The sequence below is a fragment of the Trichechus manatus genome, unplaced genomic scaffold, assembly GCF_000243295.1.
Source record: "Trichechus manatus latirostris isolate Lorelei unplaced genomic scaffold, TriManLat1.0 scaffold00056, whole genome shotgun sequence".
NCBI lineage: Eukaryota > Metazoa > Chordata > Mammalia > Sirenia > Trichechidae > Trichechus > Trichechus manatus.
Window position 1 is genome coordinate 11,959,618 of NW_004443992.1, and position 15,512 is coordinate 11,975,129.

Below are 15,512 nucleotides of genomic sequence, written 5' to 3' on the forward strand. Positions count from 1 at the left end.
TTAGAAATTAGTTCAGTTCCCCTTTTATGTAGGAGTCTTTTTTTTAACCTCTTGTTTCTAGAAAACATGAAGAGGGCTGGGGCATCTGTACTTCAGTCTAAAAATCCCCTGTTCCTTCAACACACCTCCCAAAATGTGGTTTCCAGATAACTCACAGCCTTGGTTTTCTCTCCTTCTCAAGCTCTTTAGCTAGGATGTCACATTTTTAAAAAGTTGACAGATGTGATTATATTTTTAATATGTTAAGACCAGATAAGTATTTATGGAGCCTGACTAGTGTGCTTAGGGGAGACCCATGTGAGTGAGACCCATGAAAGCCTAGGACAGGCCTCTCTGCCCTCAAAGAGTTGCCTATAGTTGGGGTGACAACACATGCTCATGTAGTATAACAGGTAGAATGTAAGGTATTCTGTCATTAGGTGAAAAAACATGGTAGAAAATGAGTTCTGTAAACAGAGTGGTTAGGCAATGTTCATGGGAATGGAGGGGGCAGAACCAAACTTTGACAGGTAGATGAGAAGCAGAGGCATTGATGTGCGAAAAGACATGTTGGAGTAGAAGATTTGCAAGGAGATTGATCAGATTGGATAGTGTTAGTGCTAGAGGGTAATAGACATAAGATGGATATATCAAGTAGAACTAAATAACCAAAAAGGCCTCAGATGCTACTGTGCTAACTTCGGACTTGGTGTGAAAGTTATTGGGAGCCAGTGTAGGCTTTCTGGCACTGGTGTGACCGAATAAAGGCAATACGTGTATCAGTATTGATCTCTTTGTGCTGTTTAGGACACCTGACAATGGGAAGAAAATAGAATCTTGAAGACCAGATATAGCTATTGCACAGTATTGGTAGGCACTGAGGATTTGTTTGATCCAGAGAGGTCTAGCTTAGGATGGAACTAAGTTTTGAATTAGGAGCAGGAGTCAGCAAAGGGAAGAAACAAGGAATGGCACGGAGAAGGGTGTTTCAGAGAGTGTCTTTAATCTCCGTTGGATCATATTACCCTGTCACTGTTCTACGTAGAACTTCAGCCATGCTTAGTTACCCTTGGCCATTTCTCAAAAATGGGAAAAAAAAGAGGGGGATGGTTCTGGACCATGGTAGGGGTGAGGAGGAGAAGAGGGGACTAAAACAGGGACTCCTCCAGTCAGGTATACATTGGGCAACCATATAACTTGTTATTCAGAGTGGGGCACTTTTGGGAGTAAAAGGGGGTGCTGTTAATAATTATGCCTACACCACAGGTGTAAACTAGGAGTGTCTTGGGTAAATGAGGATGTTTGTTTGCCTTAGGCAGAGATAACTTTCTTCTGCTGTAGTCACACCATCATAGCAAGGCTCAGAGTCGGCCAGTGAGCTGTTTTGCTCCCTCTCACCATAGCGCTGTTACTTGGGATGAGTCCCAGACCCAGTTCCCCAGAGTGTCCTCCTTAGTGAAAAGAACAGACAGCTTGTGTGCTGGGTGTGGAGCTAAGTCCCCCTTTCTCCCCACAGGAGTGGCAACAGTGTTCTGGCTGGGTGGTGGAGTGGGAGGTCTGGTGGGCAGCAAACCCAATATTAGTCCCTAGTTTCAACAGTAAAGATAGAGCTCAGTAGAGATGGAAGAGTGGGCGTGGGTGGGCTGGGAGAGGACTTGCTTCTAGAGAACTAGAGCCCAGGTTTCTAGTCTGCTACTTATCAACCGTGATCTTGAGCAAGTCTCTTCCTCTCCCTGCCTCATTTCCCACATGTGAAATGGGAAGGGTAGTGCTTGTTTCTCTGCTTGGAGATGGCTGTGAAGGCTGTGTGAGGAAATGCTCCAGAGAATGCTGTGCAAATGGAGGCTTTGTTTATGGATGTTCTCCTTGATTGTTGTTGACATGGGTGGTGGTGCTGATGATCCATCACTAAGAGCCTGCTCTCTTGCCCTGCTCTCTGCTGGGGGTGTGGCTGGTGAGATTCAGACTTTTATGGCCAGCAGCTGGGAACATGCCATGAGGGGCCTCTTTGTCTTGTGGCTGTTCTGGCAGCAAGAGGAGAAGACGTTGCTTGCGGCCAGAAGAAGAATAGGGATGTCCCCAGGAAAATGTAACTTACGGTTACCAGAACCTACTTTTAGAAGGACAGCGACTCAGCCATTTTAATAAACTGTCACAGTACATGACTGTCTGTGTGTGTTGAGAAACCTCTAATTAAAGTAGAAATAGTCAAAATATCTGATCTTTAGTTCTTAGTGAGGATTAAATCCTCATTCTTTCCCAGTAAAACTGAGGATTGAATGACAAGAGCTAGAATTAAAAGACATTATCAAGTTATATATACAATGTAGAATTGGGTTTTATTTTAAAAATAGGCAGTGAGACGTTTCCTATAAAATGGTTTTCTTCAGCATTTTGTAATAAATTTAATATCTCTAGTTGAGATTCAATAACTTAAAAGGGAAAAATGCAGTTTTAATAATGAGCACAGGTTGATTACTTTCTTTGTCTTTTGTACTAAAATGAATGTTGCAATTACTATGTATTAATACCCAGTAAACTATGTTCCCTTTTTATTTGGAACTAAAAAAGTACTACTTCTAAGCAGGAACAGACAATTTATCCTGGCAAATAAAATAATTCTAAGTGTGCATGTATATGTTTATTACGAAGCCATCTTTCAGAATGCACCAAATGGAAGGAAAAGGAAGCTGATTGTCTTTTATTGGGCGGCTGACAGAATGTTTATTAATGGCCGTGGATTTGAAATGAGCATCTTACTAAATGGAAGCCTTGGGCCAACCTCTGACCCTTTTGTCTTAAAGGTTTGAGAACAGATAATATGAAAGAATACCAGCTTTTTTCCAGATGGCTGCCTGCCTGATGTTCCTTTATGTTTAGCTGTCATTCAGATATGAATGCCCGGTAATTATAAGTGTCTCTTTCTCTTTTCTGGACTGAAATGAAACCTTTTATGCATTGTGTTTTAAAACAGATTAACTGTTTGGCTCATCAGTAGGGAAATTAGAACAGTAGCTGCCAGCTCAATGGTTTACTAGAAGAATGTCCTTTGGGGCTCAGGGGCTAAGGTTCATAAGCAAATGGTGTGTCCAAGTGTCAGGCTTTGGAAGGATGGGTGAAATATATATATATAAAAAATTCCTGCATTTTAATTTTATAACTGTATCTGGTTCAGAATAGTAGTGTCTTTTATAAACATGCAGAATTTGGATAACATTTCTCAAACTTTTATATACTTTTTAGTTGGTACATCATTAATTTCTTAGAGAATGGTTTGTCCAAGAAGATTTAAAAATGGTATGTTTGAATGTAATCAGATGTGTTTTATCCTGAAAGCATACTGCAGAATTACTCTATGATGTTTTCCTACCTTTTAGTGTGCTAAAGTTGTCTTTAAAAAAAAAAATGTTTCATAAGGTACCAATAATGGATAATTTCAATGTCATTTATCTATAAATACTAGCAATTTTTGGATCTGAAATGCAAGTAAAGGTGGACAATTACCATTTAGATCTGGCTGAAATGCAGACCTGCCTGAAGGGCAAAGGGGGAAACTGGTGACCCCTCAGTGACCTCTGCAGTCAAGGCAGTGTAGAGAGATGGCTGGTGGCAAAGGGTCTGAGGAGACTAACCACATCCATTTTAGGAATCCAGAATACTTTGTAAAATGCTGGGCTGGCTCCTGTCCTCAGCAGTGAATGCCAAGGTGGCTCTCATTTTTCTCTAGACATTTGTGAAATGACTTAAATACAATATTCTTGTGACCTAGTGGAAGAAAAAGGGTGTATCTGGTCTGTATGTTTAACTCCTGTTTCAAATAATTATTTTTGTAATAAAAGGTGCTTTGTTTTTTGTTTGTGGAAAGGCACACAGAAAAGCCTGCCATGAGATTCTATTTTAATAACTATTGTGGTTTCCAAAATACCCAATGATGAAAATAAGTTTATATTAAAAAAAAAAAAATCAGGTATTTGATCTTTGTTAACTCTTTATAGAATATTTTTTATATTTTAAAATTCTGTTTGTATTTGTACTTTTTCATGATTTTATGGTCAGTTTGTTTTTTTATAACAGCTTATTGAGATATAATTCACATTTCATGCAATGACTTTTAGTAAATCCATAGAGTTTTGTGTTCATCACCATTATCTAATTACAGGACATTTTTGTCACCCCAAAAAGAAATGCGGCACCCATTAGTCGTTGTTCCCCACACCTTACTTCCCTCCTGGTGCTAGGCAACCACTAATTTTTGTGTCTAAGAATTTGCCTATTGTGGATAATTCGTATAAATGGAATCATGCAATATATTCTCCTTTGTGACTGGCTTCATTCATCTAACAATGTTTTCAAGGTTCATCCGTATTGTAGCATGTTTTAGTATTTCATTTTATTGTTAAATAATCATTGTATAAATATACCACATTTTGTTTATTCATTCGTAAGTTGTGGCCATTTGAGTTGTTTCCACTGTGTTTGTACTGTCTTTATTTTTTTTTCATGGAATCTTTGCTCATGCCTTGACCCGTTAGGCTTTAATAGAATGAAAAGCTTTCATTGTTACAGGTAAGATTGTGATGATTATTACTGAAAAAGAACTCTGAAGTCCTGGGCTGCTATATCCAGTCTTATACAGACTACAACAAAACACCATGGATAGCTGGGCCCTAAGAACTTGGTGGCACAGTGGTTAAGTGCTTGGCTGCTAACGAAAACATCAGTGGTTTGAAACCACCAGTGGCTCTGCTGGAGAAAAGTCCTGCTTCCATAAAGATTTCAGCCTAGGAAACCCTATGGGGCAGTTCTCTTCTGTCATACAGGGTTTCTCTGAGCCACAATCGACTGCATGGCACACAACCACCACCACAACAAAGAACCCTCAAAGTAGATTGAGCTTCCCTAGCATGGGAGAAATGCTTTGTTTAACAGAAGAGTATGTGTGTGTGTATGTGCAAGCGTGTGTATGTACGTGGTGGGGGGAGGGTGTGGAGCAATGGAAGATGGGCTGCACTGTCTTTCAGTATCTTCCACAGCACAGCATTTTGTCCAGCATGCATTTGGTGCTCAGTAAAGGCTTGTTGTCTGAGCCCCTTATATATAATCCTCCACCTATTTTTCATCTTCAAAATGGCAGACTTTTCTAATTGTCTACAGGCTCCCAATTTCCCAAGATATAGTAATGCACTCCAACTTAAACAAGACTGATATCTTGATTCTAGTCTTAGGGTACTCACTAGTTTATAAATTTATTTGGCCTCTTAGTTTCTTACTGCTGCTGTAACAGAAATACCACAAGTGGGTGGTTTTAAAGAACAGAATTTATTTTCTCACAGTTCAGTAGGCTGGAAGTTGAAATTCAGGGCACCTGCTCTAAGGAAGGCTCACTTGCTCTCTGTTGGCTATAGGGGAAGTTACTTGTTTCAGCTTCTGTAACCCCAGTGTTCCTCAGTTCCTTTTTGATCTCTGTGTGGTGTCTATCTTTTTCCCATTTGTGCTTGCTTGCTTCTCTCTGTGTCTTATGTGCTCTTTTTATATTTCAAAAGCGAGTAGGTTTAAGACATACCCTACACTGATATGACTTCATTAACATAATAAAGAAATCCCTATTCCCAAATGGGATTACATACATCTACAGTATAAGGATTAGGATTCCAACACATATTTTGGGGGACAGAATTCAATCCATGATAGCCTCAATTAGTTATTCTAAATAATGATAGGTACAGTAGGGAGGAGCTCCTCATTTGCTAGGCAACCCAGGAATCAGAAATGATATAGGCAAGATCTCACCTCTGTTAAGCAGCAGGATCAGACCTGAGCTCAGATCTTAAAACTGCAGAAATTGCAGTTGCTTTCAGATATCTTACTTCTTACACACCTCATCACCTTCTGTCTTTAGTTTCCTTCTCTTTGCTTTACTAACCATGACCAGTGTATTCTAAAACTCAAGTGGTGGCATCTAAGTGTTTTATTGTAAAAATCTTACCGAAAACTGTCACTAAGGAGCTCCACAATAGTGTCACTGCTTCTTTGAATCTAAAACTCTTTCAGTCATAAGTACCAATATTAATAGTGATTATGGCACGCTGAGATGCTACATAGTACTCTCATCACTACTTGGACCTCTGAAATGAAAGCCCAAAACAGACTAAATGAAAAGGAGTCTAAGGACTAAGGAATTAAAGTAGATAATGGAGTCCCTGGATGGTACCAATGGTTAACACACTGCTAACTGAAAGGTTGGAGGTTCCAGTCCACCCAGAGGCACGTTGGAAGAAAGGCCTGGTGATCTGCTTCCAAAAAAACAGCTATTGAAAACCCTATCGAGCATGGTTCTACTCTATCACACATGGGATCTCCATGAGTTGGAATCAACTCAATGGCAACTGGTTAGAAAATGGGTCAAAAGGAGTTTGTAAGGTTATTCCCATTGATACATGGGATGAGGTCAAATGCTAGTGCCAGAAGGTTCAGGACCCTGCTGAGATCTGTACTCATGGAGTCATTGTTTTGCTCTTTCACTTGTTGACAAGTCTTCTTGTGCATGACAGTAAATGCTTAGCATCTATCTAGCATGATGACAAATAGACATACATGGTTCTTCTCGCAGTTTACCAAATGTTCTCCCAATAATAGTAAAGAATTAAGATCTTCACTCTAAGTAGCATATGGAAGGAAATCGGAGACAATAACAGTAGTAGTCATGCATGGAGAACTTGCTGGGTTCAGGAAGATGCTAAAGGCCTTACGTAGGTTTAACCATTTCAAGGTCCAGTTATTTTCTGCTTTGAATTTTGTTTTTTTAATACCGTATGTTTTCATTAATGGAAGCATGCTGAGTCATACAGTGTTTAAATTTTTGGTTAGTAACATGGATTTTGAGAAATATCGGGTACTACATGGCTACCACAGAACTTTTAAGGTTGTCAAACCCATACTTAGTGGTCACCTGTCTGTACTGATGTTTTTCTGATGATTGCTGATGTTTTTTGTGGCACCTTCCATTAAGTTACATGGGGAATTTTTGGTTTTCCAAATATGACGCACACACACAGAAATCAAACCCACCAGTATTCCCTAACTATCACACAGGAAGCCATAAATATACTTACAAGGCTTATCTAGGGGTACAAACGCCAAAAAAGACAAAAATTTTTACCTGATTATACTTCCTAGTTTCATTACCTTACTTGCAAGCCTCATACCCCATCTATTTTGCCTCAGCTAATGTTTCTTTGGAGGCCTGGTGGTGCAGTGATTAAGAGCTATGGCTGCTAACCTTAACCAAAAGGTCAGCAGTTTGAATCCAGCAGCCACTCCTTGGAAACACTATAGGACAGTTCTGCTCTGTCCTCTAGGGTTGCTATGAGTCAGAATCGACCTGATGGCAACAGTTTTTTTTTTTTTACTGTTTCTTTTGCCTTTCACCGTTATGTAAGTCCCCACTGGAGGGCAGCAAATACATTCAGTGGTACAAGTATACTCCCAAAGAACCTGAGAGCCAGAAAAAGTTGGTGGTATACCATATGTACCATGGGTCATGAAAGGGTTCTTACAACCATCCTTCAAGGTAGTAACGCTTATCTTTATTTTGAAGGTTATCAAGCAAGGGGTGAGTAGTTAGCAAGTGGTGGAGCCAGACTGTACACAGGCAGTGGAACTCCAGAGTTCATACTTTGGATCCTGATGCTTAATTGCCACCTGCAGCTCTTAAATTCCTAATCATTCCCTTACCCATCGCCACTGAGTTCTGTGGGCATGATTCCAAAGGGCGAGTAATATTTTCTGTTTGTTTCTTACTTTTAGAAAGCTGTATTGGTGGTTATTTTATTCTCTGGCCTATAAAAGTAGTACATGATCAACGTCAGAAAATAAAGTATAAAGAAAATAAACATTACTTGAAACCCTGCAATGTAAATAAATATTACAGAATTTAAGAAAGGTAAAGGCCTCAGCTATGATGGTGTCTGTGAGGTGGTTTGATCTAGTGCCTTAATTTTCTTTCTCTCACTATCACTGCCTTTTGTGGCAAAAATCCAAACACTTGACTGCAGTGACGTGGCTATAGAAATGTTCATTCCTTAGAGTCATGAATCTACCTTGTAAAAAAAGCTGTTGTCAGAATTTCTGTAAGTTGTTTGCAGGTTTGTCCTTTGTTCCACAGGGTGCTTAGATCAATCAGCCATCAATCCAGAAACTCCTGTTTGACCCCTTGGCATACTTACTTGGAAGTTTCTGTAGGAAAATTTACTCAGAGTGACTGTTTGAGATGTGAAGAACACACTACTTCCCCTTACAATCTTGAAAGGAGAGCTAAGGCTAATCCTCCCATCTTTCCCTTGCTTCTTCCCCACTGGCTGGACTGGGGCAGTGGGAACTCACCTCTGTTTAAAGCATTGATGGCAGATCCCATAATGATGAGGCCCAGTATTGAATAGATGAAAAACTGAGATAGGAGTTTGGTGAGGGCTTTGACATGGACCAGCACTACAGGGAATAATGTGTTCAAAGCGTGGCTGATGGTTTCACTCTTCTCCATCCTGTTGCTCTTTTTTTTCCCCTCTCCTAATGCTGGTGAGATTGCCTGTGCTTGTGTAATAGCGGGATTAGAGAGTGAGCAGGGGTAGGGAAGGGAGAAGTTGGATGGGGAGGAAAAGAGAGAATACCAAGCATTATTGGTTGCTTATTAAGGAGAGAGCATTTATATTTTTATCCAATTGAAAAAAGTCTTTTCCTCATATTGGAACTGAGGAAACTAAGTTTCAGAGAGTCAAGAATCTTTTTTTAAGGCCACACTGATAAAAAGAGGATATGTTTCAAACATTTCATTTGTTCTTGCTTTGTCTTATGTTTTGTAGTAATTAGAGCCTCAGTCAAAATTGAGACTCAGACAATTTCATTTTTAAGGGAGAATGCTGTGCTATTTGGCTCAATTTGAATTCTTCAGTGAAACAAAGAAGTAGGATTTTATTCACTCATTCAGCAAACTATTTTTGAGAAACTGATTATTTGCAGGTGCTATGCTAGAAGCTGTGAGCAAGACACACACTCTGCCATCATGGAGCTCTCAGACTCCTGAGATAAAGACAATTGAATAGAAACAATACAGCACTATAATGAGTTTTGTGATTTTTTTTTTTTTTGGGATAGAGAATGAATTTAATACATAATTATGTTTAGAATTATGAAATCATGAGATAAAGATATAATGTTCTAGGTCATTATTGTCTCAATAATTATGCCTTCCTCCTTTTTTTCATTAAAAAAAATTATCATTGTGAAAAGTTTCAAACTTAAACAGATGTCAGAATAGATTCATGAGCCCTGTGTATTCATCACCCAGCCCCAACAATCATCAACCATGGGCCAATTCTGACCCCTCTTTTCTTTTTTCTTCTGTCTTTCCATTTTGTTTCTATTGGTTTTCCTTTTGAGATATGCTGAGATCTTGGAGCAGGACTTCCTGGGTAATAAAGTAGCCATATGGAACAATTTTTTTTCCAAGTAATTTCTTGTGTCTTTTTTAGTTTACCAATCTGGAAATGAAGAATGCATAAACACATGGCTTTTTTTTTGAGGAGTTTAGCAAAAAAGATACTAAAATGGTTACTCAACTTCCTGGTTTAAAGATAAACCCTGATGCTCATAAAGGGGACTTTTGCTGACTTTAGGGGTTTGTTTGCCTGGTGGAAAAGTATATGTAGATTGGTTGCAAAAAAAAAAAAAAAAAAAACTCAAAAAAGCTTTACTAGGTACAAAAACACAGAGTACCCTCCAAATACTCTTTCACATTAGTTAAGCTTAGCAAGAAAAATAATTGCAGAGAGCACTTCTATTTGAGATCTGTATGTGTGTGTAAAGGCAGCAATTTCAGGCTTTTAAAGAATTAAACAATGAGATGCAAAATTAAATGCAAATTAAACTGGCTGGAGTATTGGGTATGGGAAATTAACCTGTCTAATTCATTGGCTCGATTTTTTCTTATAAGAGTAATACATGTTAAAGGTAGAAAATTAGAAAATATAAGCAAAATATACAATTTCTACCTGTAATCCCACCATTATAGATAACTGTTTTGTGTTTATATGTTGTCATATCATTTAGAGCTCAGATTATGGAGCTGTACTGTTTATGTTCAAATCCTAGTTCTTCCGCTTACTGGCTGTGTGACTTTAGGGCAAGTTATTTATCCTTCTGCATCAATTTTCTCATCTATAAAATGAATTTAATACTCATGCCAACTTAATAGGGTTGTTTCACCATCTGTCTGCCAGTTTGTCAAACTGTGGTGGCTTGTGTGTTGCTGTGATACTGGAAGCTGTGCCTCAGATATCTCAAATACCAGCAGGGTCATCCATGATACACAGGCTTCAGCGGAGCTTCCAGACTAAGACAGACAAAGAAGAAAGACCTGGTGATCTACTTCTGAAAATTATCTGGTGAATACCTTATGGATTGCAACAGAATATTGTCAGATGTGGTGTTGGAAAATGAACCCTCTAGGCTGAAAGGCACTCAGAATACACAGTGGCAGCAACAATGGACTGCAGCATACCAGTGATCATGAAGATAGTGCAGGATTGGGCAACGTTTTGTTCTGTTGTACATGGGGTCACCGTGAGTTGGAGCTGACTCAACAGCAGCTAACAACAACAATAGGATTGTTTTGAGGGTTAAATTAGTTAATATTTGTAAAATGCTTAGCATAGTGCCTGGCACATAACACTTACATAAGAGCTTAATTAAATATGTATGTATATATGTGTATATGTGTGTGTACAGTGTTATACTGCATGCATATATCACAGATTATTTAAGCAGTACCCCATTGTTGAACATTGGGTGTTATCAGTGCTCTACAATGATAAACAGCTACATAGGGAACACCTGTGCTCAGAATTTTTTGAGCATCTGTCATTTCCTTAGATAAATTCCTTAAGTTGTAATGACTAATCAGTGGAAGTGCACGCTTTTAAAGGTTTGATACAATCTCTTCAGAGAACTTGGTAAGAGATTCAGTCAGTGCTGCCAACAACTCTTTTAGAGAATGCCATTTTTTTTTTTTCATTTCTTGCAGTATAAAGGGCAAACATTTTTCCCATGTAAAGTTAATTAATGAAGTTATTTTCTGTCTATGGATGGCTGGGCAACTTGTATTTTCCCTTTGGTTATTGCTAGTTAGAGAGTTTGAAATAAAAAACTGACAAAAGACAATTTTCTTTTTCTTTTTGTGAGAACCCTTTCTATATTAAGGATTTTAACCGTGTGTCATTAGTTGCAAACATCATGTCCTCACTGGTCCCTTTACCTCTTTGCCTCTCAATCTCTTTCTTCTGATTCTCCTGTTTGTTTCATTACATTGTCTGAATCTAAACTTCTCTACTTCTTTTATGTCTTTCCAGTCTAGCCTCTAGTTTAACTCAAGTGAACATCTATCTGTAAAGCACCATCACTAACATTGTACTCATAACTTTTATAAAAAGGGAATCTGCAGAGATGATGCATCAGTTTTTGAAGGTCATAGGACAAATTGAAATGACAGTTGTATACAGAAGAAAGTAATGTCTTTAAATTTCCTCTTTTGTCCTAGAACTGTAATAGGTTTTCATTTTTATAAATGTTTCATTCATATCTTATGCTTTTGTGATGCTGACCAGTACTATATAAGCCCCTCTATACCATTTTATTCGCAACGAGTTACATGAGATGTGAGACATAGTATTAAATGATTGTTGTATGTAGACTGAGTTTGAATCTTTTTCAGTTGTTTAAAATAAGATTTTTCTGAATGAGACTTAATGATGAACTTGAGGTATTTGTTATTTCCCCCATTGGACAAGAATGAAATGGAGAGATTTCTTTCAAGGACTAATCTTTAAGCACATTTCCTGGATATAGACCTTAAGACCTGTATTTTATAATAATGGAGTTAAAATATTTGATGCATTGAATCTTTTCATGCATATAACCTCGTTTTCTACTCCATTTGTTTGGTAATTGTTTCATCATTTCAAATTCAATTTGTAATAGCAATGAACACTATTTAATATTTTTCTAATAAGGATTAGTTGGAGAGGTTAATATGGTCAGAAATTTAAAGAAGCCCAGAATCATCTTAATGAGTGTCAGGTAATTAACCTATATGAATAGATTAAAGAAATCAGGCAGGCACACTGATGGGTTTTCCTTTCAAGTTCAACTTTAGAATATTATCTGTGCAGTGGTTAGGTCTTACACATTAGATGGTGATTGCTATATTGTTTTTTAATATATAAAAAAACTTAATTGTGAAACCTTATTAGAATTCCTCATCAGATTTGATTAATTGAAGAATAATTGTGATATGTGATACAAATTTTGAAATCTCATAAGTAAATGATATTTTTTTGATAAATAGATTTCCCAAAATTGATTTCTTCTTGAATTGGGAACCAGTGCTTTAATATGTAGGTCACCTGTTACTAGAAACATTAAAAAAAGAAAAAAAAAATTCTATGTGAAGCTTTTTTTACTCCTAGGCATGTCTTCAGCAAGCTAAATGTACTTTCATTGGACTGCCTCTTAGTTTTTGTTCTTTTCTCTTTCTACAAATCCTGCATAAGTACTTTCTAAAACAGTAGCACAAAGAAACGGACAGTGAAATCAGACTGGTATTAAGTTAAAAGGAAGGCAGAATGTTATAATTTAATTCTACATACAACATTCTAGTATGTGGTTAATAAACTGTCAATTTAGGGTAGAGAGTTGAGTGTTAATCTGCTTTATGGACTATTTGTGTGTTCTGTTGTCGTAGACTATCACCAATGCTCACCAAACATCTCATTAGTGAGAGTCCTTTTTTAAAAGGGAGACCAAATCAACACAATTTGGACTCATTGTGTGAATAACCCTGTGCTGATTGTTGGTGGGGTGGGTGAGATGCAAAGATAAATAACACACAGACACAGCCCTTAGACCTCTTAACTTTGGTTAGAAGATGGCATATTATGTGAAAATCAGTAATTGACATTCCAAATATCTCTTAACCATTCATTTGGTCATTTGGATTTTATAAAATATATTCTATTTCTGCAGTTATATCGGGGATGGAAAAAGAATATCTTTATACCTCTTTGTGTTGGAGCCCTGGTGGCGCAGTGGTTAAGAGCTTGGCTGCTGACCAAAAGGTGGGCAGTTCAAATCCACCAGCTGCTCCTTGGAAACCCAGTGGGGCTGTACTACTCTGTCCTGTAGGGTCGCTACGAGTCAGAGTTGACTCAACTGCAACGGGTTGGTTTTGTTTTTTTTTTTTTTTTTTGGTTTTTGTTTTGCCATACTGACCAACAGAGTTATTTCTTCTTAACAGATGCTCAATAAATATTTTGAATCAAGTTGTAGAACCAAGATCATTTTAAATTACTCCCTACTGGTATTACCGAAAGGAGCCCTGGTGGCATAGTGGTTAAGCACTTGGCTGCCAGGAGAAAGATGGGGCAGTCTGCTTCTCTAAAGATTTACAGACTTGGAAAACCCTATAGGGCAATTCTACTTGGTCCTGCATGGTCTCTTTCAGTCGACATTGACTTAACAGCAGTGGGTTTGGTTGGTATTACTGATAACAGGTTGATAGCATCCTCTGAAATTCTAAGGAGAGCAAATTTACTTCTTTAAATTATATAGGCATGTTTGCTACCTTATTTATCTTTTTAAAGTGGTCCATAAAAGAGCCTTCCTGCTTGGCACTGGAATAAAGAAGTGTAGATGGAATACGCTTTTCAATCAGTAAAAGTGAAAATACTTAATCCTTATATATAACCTGAGTCTTCTAAGTTAATTTTCTTTTTTGCCTCCGTGACTCCTATTTTTTTAAATTTGCTGTCAACCTCTTTGAGAATTTTCTTAATTTTTCTGGACCTGACTTTCTAATTAGAAAGACAGTATTTTAGCTGTTGTTGAAGCAGGACTTTTAACTAGTTCCAGATCCTGATTCAGTGTATCTGGGATGGAAATGCAAATTCTCAGCAGGGTGTTGATCCAGAATGAACCAGTTCGAAGCCCTGGCTTGAAGTAATTTGTAGGTGTGTGATTAATTCACAAATTATTATTTTAGTAATCTTCATAAAAACAGCATTTCAGTGGTTATTGTTTGTTAATTTCCCTACTGGGGCAAATTAAATGCTGAGAAGTAATCCACAAAGTCACTGGAAACTGGATCTCTGAGGACTACCAGGGACAAATAATGAAAACACTGAGAATTTACCCCTTCCCCACTTCAGTATTATTTTTGTTTACATCAGAACACAGGACATTTTCCATTGTCTTAATAAACGTTCGTTTAAAAAAAAACAAACAAAAAAAACCCTAGATCCTTAATGCCTGCTAACTACGTGCTGATAAAAACCCCACTTCAGTGTCTACACTGGATTGATTTCCAGCCACAGGTACATTTGGGTAATTCCACAGGGGACTTGGCACAAAAAAACGTGAACCTCATAGTGTAAACCCAACAGGACTATTGTAAGACCATTTCAAAGTGCCTGCAGTGCTTTACGTTGGTGAGAAAGATCTTTATTTTCTGGCTTAGTTTCCACTTTAGGAGACAACCTTCATATCTTTGTAGGATTATCCTACTGGGGCACAAGGTGAAATGATATCATCTGGTTCATTCAGACTTCCTTTGGTGAGTCCCTGGGTGATTTCTCTTCACCAGATCCAGTGCCTGGCGCATAGTAGGTACTGTTTGCTGGGTGAGCAATAAGTAGTTATTGAATGGCATTTGCTCATTTCTGCTCATACTTGAATAGCATTTGATGATGAAGCTGAGAAGACATCTTTTGAGACGATTACATTTATCATTGATGACCTCATTTTCTAATCCCTGAATATTAACAGTGTTCAGAGAGACTGTTTGTCTTGTAGGAAGTCAAGACAAATAGCACCTTTGAGATCCTGAGTGCTTTTTCTTAACACTGAGAATTGTTACAAAAGGGGAGGTTATTTTGAATTATGTATAAACTCTAAATATTAATATTCTTTAGATTCTATCCTGGAAGTCTTTATGTTAGAAAAAGTTTTAGTACCAAAAAAAAAAACCCAAAACCAAACCCATTGCTGTCGAGTCGATTCCGGCTCATAGCGACCCTATAGGGCAGAGGAGAACTGCCTGTAGGATTTCCAAGGATCACCTGGTGGATTCAAACTGCTGATCTTTTGGTTAGGAGCCATAGCTCTTAACCACTATGCAGCCAGGGTTTCCAAGAGAATGGAATCTATGTGGTAGTGAGTGGCCTAGTTCATAAGTTGAATGGAATAATGCGGCTTTTATAAAATTGCATTTTCCCTTTAATAGCTGTCTTAACATCTAGTCCTTCCAGTAGATCACATTTTTTTTTTTAATTTATTTTATTTCTTTTATTGTACTTCAGGTGAAGGCTTACAGAACAAATAGTTTCTCATGAAACAGTATTACACATATTGTTTTATGACATTGGTTAACAACCCCACAACATGTCAACCCTCTCCCTTCTCGACCTTTTTTTTTTTTTGGTGAGAAT